This window comes from Balaenoptera borealis (assembly GCF_965194805.1).
Source record: "Balaenoptera borealis genome assembly, chromosome: 3".
Taxonomy (NCBI): Eukaryota; Metazoa; Chordata; class Mammalia; order Artiodactyla; family Balaenopteridae; genus Balaenoptera; species Balaenoptera borealis.
The window spans coordinates 1765019-1772883 of record NC_138866.1 but is presented as its reverse complement, the minus strand read 5'-3'; the positions used below and the strand labels follow the sequence as shown (position 1 = coordinate 1772883).

Genomic DNA, 7865 nt, shown 5'->3' with positions numbered 1-7865 from the left:
GTGGCACACGGGCTCAGCAGTTGTGGCTCACGGGCTTAGTTGCTCCACGGCACATGGGATCTTCCCGGACCAGGGCTTGAACCCGTGTCCCCTGCGTTGGCAGACAGATTCTTAACCACCGCACCACCAGGGAAGTCCCCCTTAATTTTTTAATCCGTGCAACACTCGTGGTCATACCCTCCTTTATATTTTCTAATGTGCTAGTCATGCTTTCTCTCCTTTATTCTTAGTTAACCAGGCTAGAGTTTTGCCTTTTTTCCTAGTTTTTTCAAAGAACTATTTCTTGGTTTTGTCAATTTCATTTTACCTTTGTTCTCTATTTCAGTAATTTCTGCTTTTCATTATGATCGTTTTACTTTCTTTGGGTATACCGTGTTATTTTTCTAACTACGTAATATTAACACATAGCTCATTAATTTTTAGCTCTTCCTCTTTTCTTATTTAAGCATATAAAGCTATAATTTTCTCTCTAAATGCCTCTTTTGTTGTATCCCACAAGTTTTGATGTGTAAAATTTTCATTATCATTCAGTTCTACTGTTTTCTCTTGATTTCTTCGAACTATAAATTATCCCTGTGTATGTGTGTGTAGGCTTCTGTGTTTAGGGGAGTTTTAGGAAATTTGGGGTTTTGTTGTTGTTTGTATGTTTGTTTGCCTGCCTTAGGTCTAGATTCAAGAGTTTACTTTAACAGAATCTCTTTTGGGGCTTCCCTGGCCACAGAAACCCGTTCCTACTTATTAATATTCAAGCGCATCTATTATTCATCTGAGCTTGGACACATTACACACTCCGAGTCATCCATGCCCCTGCCCTCTTTGTGAAAGGAGGCTTTGAGTCTGGTGGTCCCACAGGGAGGGCGTGTAGGTGGGACTCAGGGCTGACTCAGAAGGCCAGCCCTGGACAGCTCATGTCTGAGGTCGCAAGAGCCAGAACAGAATTTTGTCTAACAGCTTGGCAGGCTCCAAGCTGCCTCGCCATACCAGCTCCTGAGCTGTCCGTGTGAAGTCAGGGATTTATCAAGATGAAATGCTAGACCTTTGAGGGTTTCACTCCTTCAATTCTGCCCTTGTTTTTGAGCTGGAATCATACTGACAGCAAATATTTTCCAAATGCAATAGTGACAACTGCTTTCCCAGCTGACACGTGCTGAGGAATATGATGAACCATCAGAATCGCTGTGATCAGCAGATGGGGAAACAGAAGTGAGGGAGGGCAGGAAGGGTCTTAGGCAGGGCCACTCACCAGTCAGGTGCAAGGGTGGGGTGAACTTCGTCTCCTGACAGCTAGTCTCTGTCAGCTTCCCACATCGAATCCATAATGAGGGATGGAAAGGTGGTCAGTCAAGTACTAATTACGCCCTCGTGCACTGACTTCAAGAAGAAGTTAAATCCATTACCAGCAAGTGAAGAATTACCTTCCTTTCTTTCAAAACCACAAAAATAGTCAATATAAACTGCCTGCATATTTTAGCCACACTTTCTTGGTCATTTTGTCACTTCAAGTTGGTGACCTTGGGCAAGTTAGTTAGTCCCACTAAGCCCGAGTATATTAGGCTTAGTAATGGCCCTCAAAATGTCAGGTCCTGGGCTTTCCTGGTGGTGCAGTGGTTAAGAATCCACCTGCCAATGCAGGGTACGCAGGTTCAATCCCTGGTCGGGGAACTAAGATCCCACATGCAGGGGAGGGGGGAGGTGTCAACTAAGCCCGCACGCCACAACTACTGAGCTCCCGCGCCACAACGAGAGAGCCCATGGGCCACAAACTACAGAGCCTACGCGCCCTGGAGCCCGTGCCACAACTACAGAGAGAGAGAACCCGCATGCCGCAACTAGAGAGAAGCCTGCGCACCACAATGAAAAATCCCTTGTGCCTCAACGACGATCCTGCGTGCTGCAACTAAGACCCGACGCAGCCAAAAAAGAAAGAAAGAAGGAAGGAAGGAAGGGAAAGAAAGAGAGAAAGAGAGAAAGAAAGAGAAAGAAAAAGAAAGGAAGGAAGAAAGAAAGGAAGAAAGGAAGGAAATAAAGATACTAAAGATTCAAATCACCCAGATATAAAAAAAAGTTTAAAAAATAAATAAATAATAAGCATTTATTTAGCTCAGGGATGCGTAGGTAAGCTGGGTCCCTCTGCTGATCTAGGTGGGTCTGGTTGATCTCAGCTGGGTCCGTCCACTCATGCACCTGCAGTCAGCTGTGGACTGTCTGAGGGCTCCCTAGTTTAGCATGGCCTCAGCTGTGACAAGTGTCCTTTTAAGAGAAAAGCGGTGGGACGTTAGACACACAGAGAGAAGAGGAGATGGCACTGTGACTGGAGACTGAAGTGATGTGTCCACAAGGCAAGGAACACCAGCAGCCGCCAGAAGCTGGAAGAGGCCAGGAACAGATTCTCCCCTAAAGCCCCCAGACGGAGTGTGGCCCTGCCAACACCTTGATTTGGGTCTTCTGGCCTCCAGAACCGTAAGAGAATAAAGGCATGTTGTTTCAAGCCACTGTCTGTGGTCATAGGAAACTGACACGCCGAGCCCAGGGAGACCAGGGAGGATGCCGCGTGGGGCACTGTGGAGATGCTGTGGGTGCTGCACGCTGGTCCCCAGGGGAACCCACTGTCCTGCTCGGTGGACGTGGGCCGCTGGGGTTTTCTCCTGTCCAGACCCAGCTGGTGCCCCTTCCCGCACCAGAGTGAGCCCAGGCCTGGCAGGCCCCAGGCAGCCCCTGGGAGGTCAGAGGTGGAAGAGCTGCCATCTCTCCAGCACCTCTCACTGGCGAGTCCCTGGCGAGTCCCTGGCGAGTCCCTGGCTTCTGCTTCCTTCTGGTCCGCTGAGGGGTTAACCACGCGAGCAAACTCAGGCTCCTTCCTCTGAGCTCTGATGAATAAGTCAACTACTCATCACTCATTTTTTTTTTAATGTTTTCTTATCTATTTATTTAGTTTATTTATTTTTGGCTGCACTGGGTCTTTGTTGCTGTGCGCAGGCTTTCTCTAGTTGCGGAGAGCCAGGGCTACTCTTCGTTGTGGTGCGCAGGCTTCTCATTGCGGTGGCTTCTCTTGTTGCAGAGCACGGGCTTTAGGTGTGCAGGCTTCAGTAGTTGTGGCACATGGGCTCAGCAGTTGTGGCTTGCAGGCTCTAGAGCACGGGCTCAGTAGTTGTGGCACACGGGCTTAGTTGCTCCGTCATCACTCATTTTCATTTTCATTTTCTCACTGCCCAAATTCAGGAGCCCCAGATCCTTAAGTCTGTAAAAGTCCACTGGAGCCCAGGGCTGGCTGCTGCTGGGGGTGTAATCTGGGGCAGGAGACCCACCTCCAAGTGAGCTCAGACACTCTCCAGATCCCACGCAGACTCCAGGGCACAGATGGAGTCGAGTTCTGGTATCAGCGTTTACCAGCTGGGGGAGCTCGGCAAACTGCTTAACCTTTAGGAGTATCAGTTTTCTCATCTGTAAAATGGGAATTCATTCGCTGCAGGAGAGGCCAGGAAGATAAGAGGGAAGGCAGGCAGGCTGATGGGCCTTCCCAGATACCACAGACAGTTGATGGAGGGTGAGGTTGGGAATACCTGTAGGAGGGGCCAACCTGGGAGTCACTGTGGCCTTGTGTGGGGATGGTGGGGACAGTCTGACCTCAGCAAAAATGCAAGAGAAGGGAACCAAAGGCTGGGGGCAGGGGACAAACAAGGGTCCCCTGTTTTATTTTATTTTATTTTTAAAATATTTTTTGCCGCACGTGGGATCTTCGTTGCAGCATGCGGAATCTTTAGTTGCGGCATGTGGGCTCTTAGTTGAGGCATGCAGGATCTAGTTCCCTAACTAGGGATCGAACCGGGACCCCCTGCATCGGGAGCGTGGATTCTTAACCACTGGACCACCAGGGAAGTCCCAAGGGTCCCCTGTTCTAGAACATGGAGAAAGACATCGGTTGGTGCCTGAGGGGAAGGGTCTGTAGGGAGGGAGAGGGTACAGAGGAAAGAGGGGCCGAGGATCCAGGGAGGGTCCAAGGAAGGTTTGAGGGGGCCGGAAGGATTTAGGCCCAGACTCCCCAGACATGCAGGGAAGTAGAAGAAAAAGGTGGCCCTCCATAGGGCCCAGGGCTATCTGTGGGGTCTCCCAGCCATGAGGCATTAAACAGGTGAACGGTGCAGGCTGGTGGGCGGGTTGTTGCTGCTTCTCTGACTCTCAGTGTCCTCTGGGGCAGACACGGCTCACCCCAGTATCTGCCCTTCCCCTACTGCCCCAAGGAGCTCCAACCCAGAAAGGGGAGGAGGTGTGCAAAGGCCAGGGGCCACCCCCTTCCTCCTCTGGGGGCTCACCAGCCGCCTGGGGTGGGATGAATCCCACCCTTACAACGAGTTTGATCTGGCAGCTTTAAACTGGGCCAGACTTTCAACAACTGAAAATGTCCAGAAAGTTAGGAATTCAACAGTACTCTGCTGAAAACAGGGAGGAGAGAAAAACAGGTGTATAGTCATGCCTCCTACTGAGTTTATATTCCTGAATAAATGTAGTTACAATAATAAGGAATTCCCTGGCGGTCCAGTGGTTAGGACTCGGTTCTTTCACTGCCCGGGGCCTGGGTTCAGTCCCTGGTCGGGGAACTAAGATCCCGAAAAAAAACCAACCAACCAACCAACCAAGACGTAGTTACAATAATAATAATGTTGCAAGAGGTATTATTGTCTTTCTTCCCCCTATTCCATTTTTATTAGATGGAAATTATGACACAAAATAGGTCCCGGGTTATTGCATTTGATGTCTGACAGCGATCTTAGAAGTAACATGTCCAAAACTGAACCGGATTTATTTCTGTTGCCATCCCCCAGCGCCCCTGCCTCAACCCGGTCTCCCGCATCTCAGGAAATGCTACTGGGAGCCAGCCTCAGTCCCTCTTTTTCTCTCTCCCCAAGCATCCGGTCCATCAGCAAGTCCTGCAGTCCTGACGGGGATAAGCTCTCCCAAATCTGACCTGGCATGAAGCCCCCCGGCCCCAGCCCTCTCTTCACTCCTGGCTGTACAGCAGCTTCCTCACCAGGCCTGCAGCTTCCCTCTCAGCCCCTCCACACCCGCCGGAGGGTCGTTTTATTTTCTTTTTGGCCAATGTTTGTTCATGATTTTTATTTTTTAATAAAAACTGAATAGAACTGCAATTCCCCTCCTAGATGTATACCTAAAAGAATTGAACACGGGTACTCACACAGGTACGTGGGTACACATGGCCATTGCAGCCCTATTCACAGTAAAAAAAGTAGCCAAATGGCTATGAATGGATGAACGGATAAACACAATGTGGTCTATCTGTACAATGGACTACCATTCAGCCACGAAAAAGAAGGAAGGACTGATACGTACCGCAATGCGGCTGAACCTTGAAAACATTATCCTTAATGAAAGCGGCAAGACACAGAGGATCAAATTGTATCTGGTTCCATTGATTTCTGAAATATCCAGAATAGGCAAATCCAGAGACAGAACACAGATTGGTGGCTGTCAGGGGTTGGGGGGAGGGGATGAGAGAAACTGCTTAACAGGTGTGGGTGTTATTTTGGGGTGATGGAGATGTTTTGGAACTAGACAGACATGGTGGTTGCACAGCCTTGCCAGTGTACTAAATGCCCCTGAATTGTTCACTTGAAAATTGTTAATTTTATGTTCTGTGAATTTCACATCAATAAGTTATTATTTTTAATTGATAGGTACATCTCAAGTATTGGTCAGGAGTTGTGATACACAAACGCTCCTGTATTTGCTTCTCGTTTCCCTCTTCTTCCCCTAAAGGTAACCACTGTACCACTACCCTGATTTTTGGGTTTATCACCCCCTTAATGTTTATTTCAATTGTTTTACCCCCTATGTTTGCATCCTTAAACAATATGTTGGCTTTACATGTTTTTGTTTCTGCACTTGGCATAAATGGAATCATGCTTTATATAGTCTATATGAACTGTTTTTGTACTCAAGAACTGGGATTCATTCACGTCGTTCTACATGGTTGCAATAAAGTTCTCTCTGCTATATACTATTTCTTGGCGTGAACATGCTATATTCTTTATTCACGCAGATAATGGACAACTAGGTTGTTTCTAGTGTTTGCCTATTACAAATGGCAATGTGGTAATATTTTTATGCATGTCCCCTGTGCACATGGTCAGGAGGTTCTTTAGGGTAAATACTGTAGATGGTATTGCTGGGTTGCAGGGGATACACAACTTCAAGCGTACTCACTGATGCCAGATTGTTTCCCAAGATGTCAGTTGTATTCATTTTTGCCAAGGAACCAATTTTTGGCTTTGTTGGTCCTCTGTGTGGTGCATGTGTTGCATCTCATAATTTTCTGCTCTGGCCTTTTATATCAATTTCCACTCCTCCCAGCAGCGTCTTAGAGTTCCTTTCGCTCCACATACTCACCAACACTTGCTTTTGTCTGACTGTTTCTGGTGGCTGTTGCATGGTAACTCATTATGGTCTTGGTTTGCATTTGCATTAACAAGTCAGTTTCAGCATTTGTTCTTACATTTATTGACCACTGTGAAGTGCCTGCTTTTATGTCTTTCCCATATTCATATTATGCTATTTATCTTACTAAATTGTAGACATTCTTTTTTTTTTTAAAGTATTTCTTTCTTTATTTATTTTTGGCTGCGTTGGGTCTTGTTGCAGTGTGCGGGCTTCTCATCGCGGTGGCTTCTCTTGTTGCGGAACACAGGCTCTAGGCGCACGGGCTTCAGTAGTTGTGGCACGAGGGCTCAGTAGTTGTGGCTCGTGGGCTCTAGAGCGCGGGCTCAGTAGTTGTGGTGCACGGGCTTAGTTGCTCCGCGGCATGTGCAATCTTCCCAGACCAGGGTTCGAACCCATGTCCCCTGCATTGGCAGGCTGATTCTTAACCACTGTGCCACCAGGGAAGTCCCAATTGTAGACATTCTTTATGGAGTATGGATATGAATCCTTTATCAGTTACATCTTCTCTCGATTTGAGGTTTGTATTGTCACCTTCTTGATAGTGTTTTTGAAAAACAGAAATTGTTATAGGGTGGAGGGGAGCTTTTTTTTTTTTTTTTTTTTTTATAATTAATTCTAGGGCTTTCTTTCTTTCTTTTTTTTTTTTTTTTTTAATGCTATTCTTGTCTGCTTACATTCTTTTTTTTTAATGTATGTATGTATGTATGGCTGTGTTGGGTCTTCGTTTCTGTGCGAGGGCTTTCTCTAGTTGTGGCAAGCGGGGGCCACTCTTCATAGCGGTGCACGGGCCTCTCATTGCCAAGCACAGGCTCCAGACACGCAGGCTCAGTAATTGTGGCTCACGGGCCGAGTTGCTCCGCGGCATGTGGGATCTTCCCAGACCAGGGCTCGAACCCGCATCCCCTGCATTGGCAGGCAGATTCTCAACCACTGCGCCACCAGGGAAGCCCGAGGGGAACTTTTTTGTAACCGTATGTTCCTTTGCAACTTTTAAATTTTGCACCATGTGCATCTATTACCAAAAGAAAAAAAATGAATAAAATTTGAATTAAAACAAAAGAGCTAGGGAATGCCCTGGTGGTCCAGTGGTTAGGACTCCATGCTTCCACTGCAGGGGGTGCAGCTTCGATCCCTGGTTGGGGAACTAAGATCCCACATGCCACGGGGCAACTAAGCCCACGTGCCACAACTAGAGAGCCCGAGTGCCGCAACTACAGAGCCCACGCAATGCAACGAAAGAGCCCGTGTGCTGCAACTAAGACCTGACTCAGCCAAAAATAAATAAATAAATAAATATTTAAACAAAGAGCTAGTTTCTATCACTTTACCCTGATTAAATTTTTTATTAGTCATTGTCTTAAAATTATATTATTCTTGAGTTCTTTTACATGTATCCTGTAAGTGACGCTTAA

The 7865-nt window shown here is 47.2% G+C and overlaps 1 long non-coding RNA gene across 1 annotated transcript; it reads left to right on the top strand.

Moving 5' to 3' along the window:
* The first annotated feature begins 2902 nt into the window (after positions 1–2902).
* Positions 2903–7606, top strand: LOC309626065. Its single transcript, XR_014242945.1, has 2 exons — positions 2903–7024; positions 7401–7606. It is a non-coding gene; the product is annotated as an uncharacterized lncRNA (long non-coding RNA).
* Positions 7607–7865: the final 259 nt, after the last annotated feature.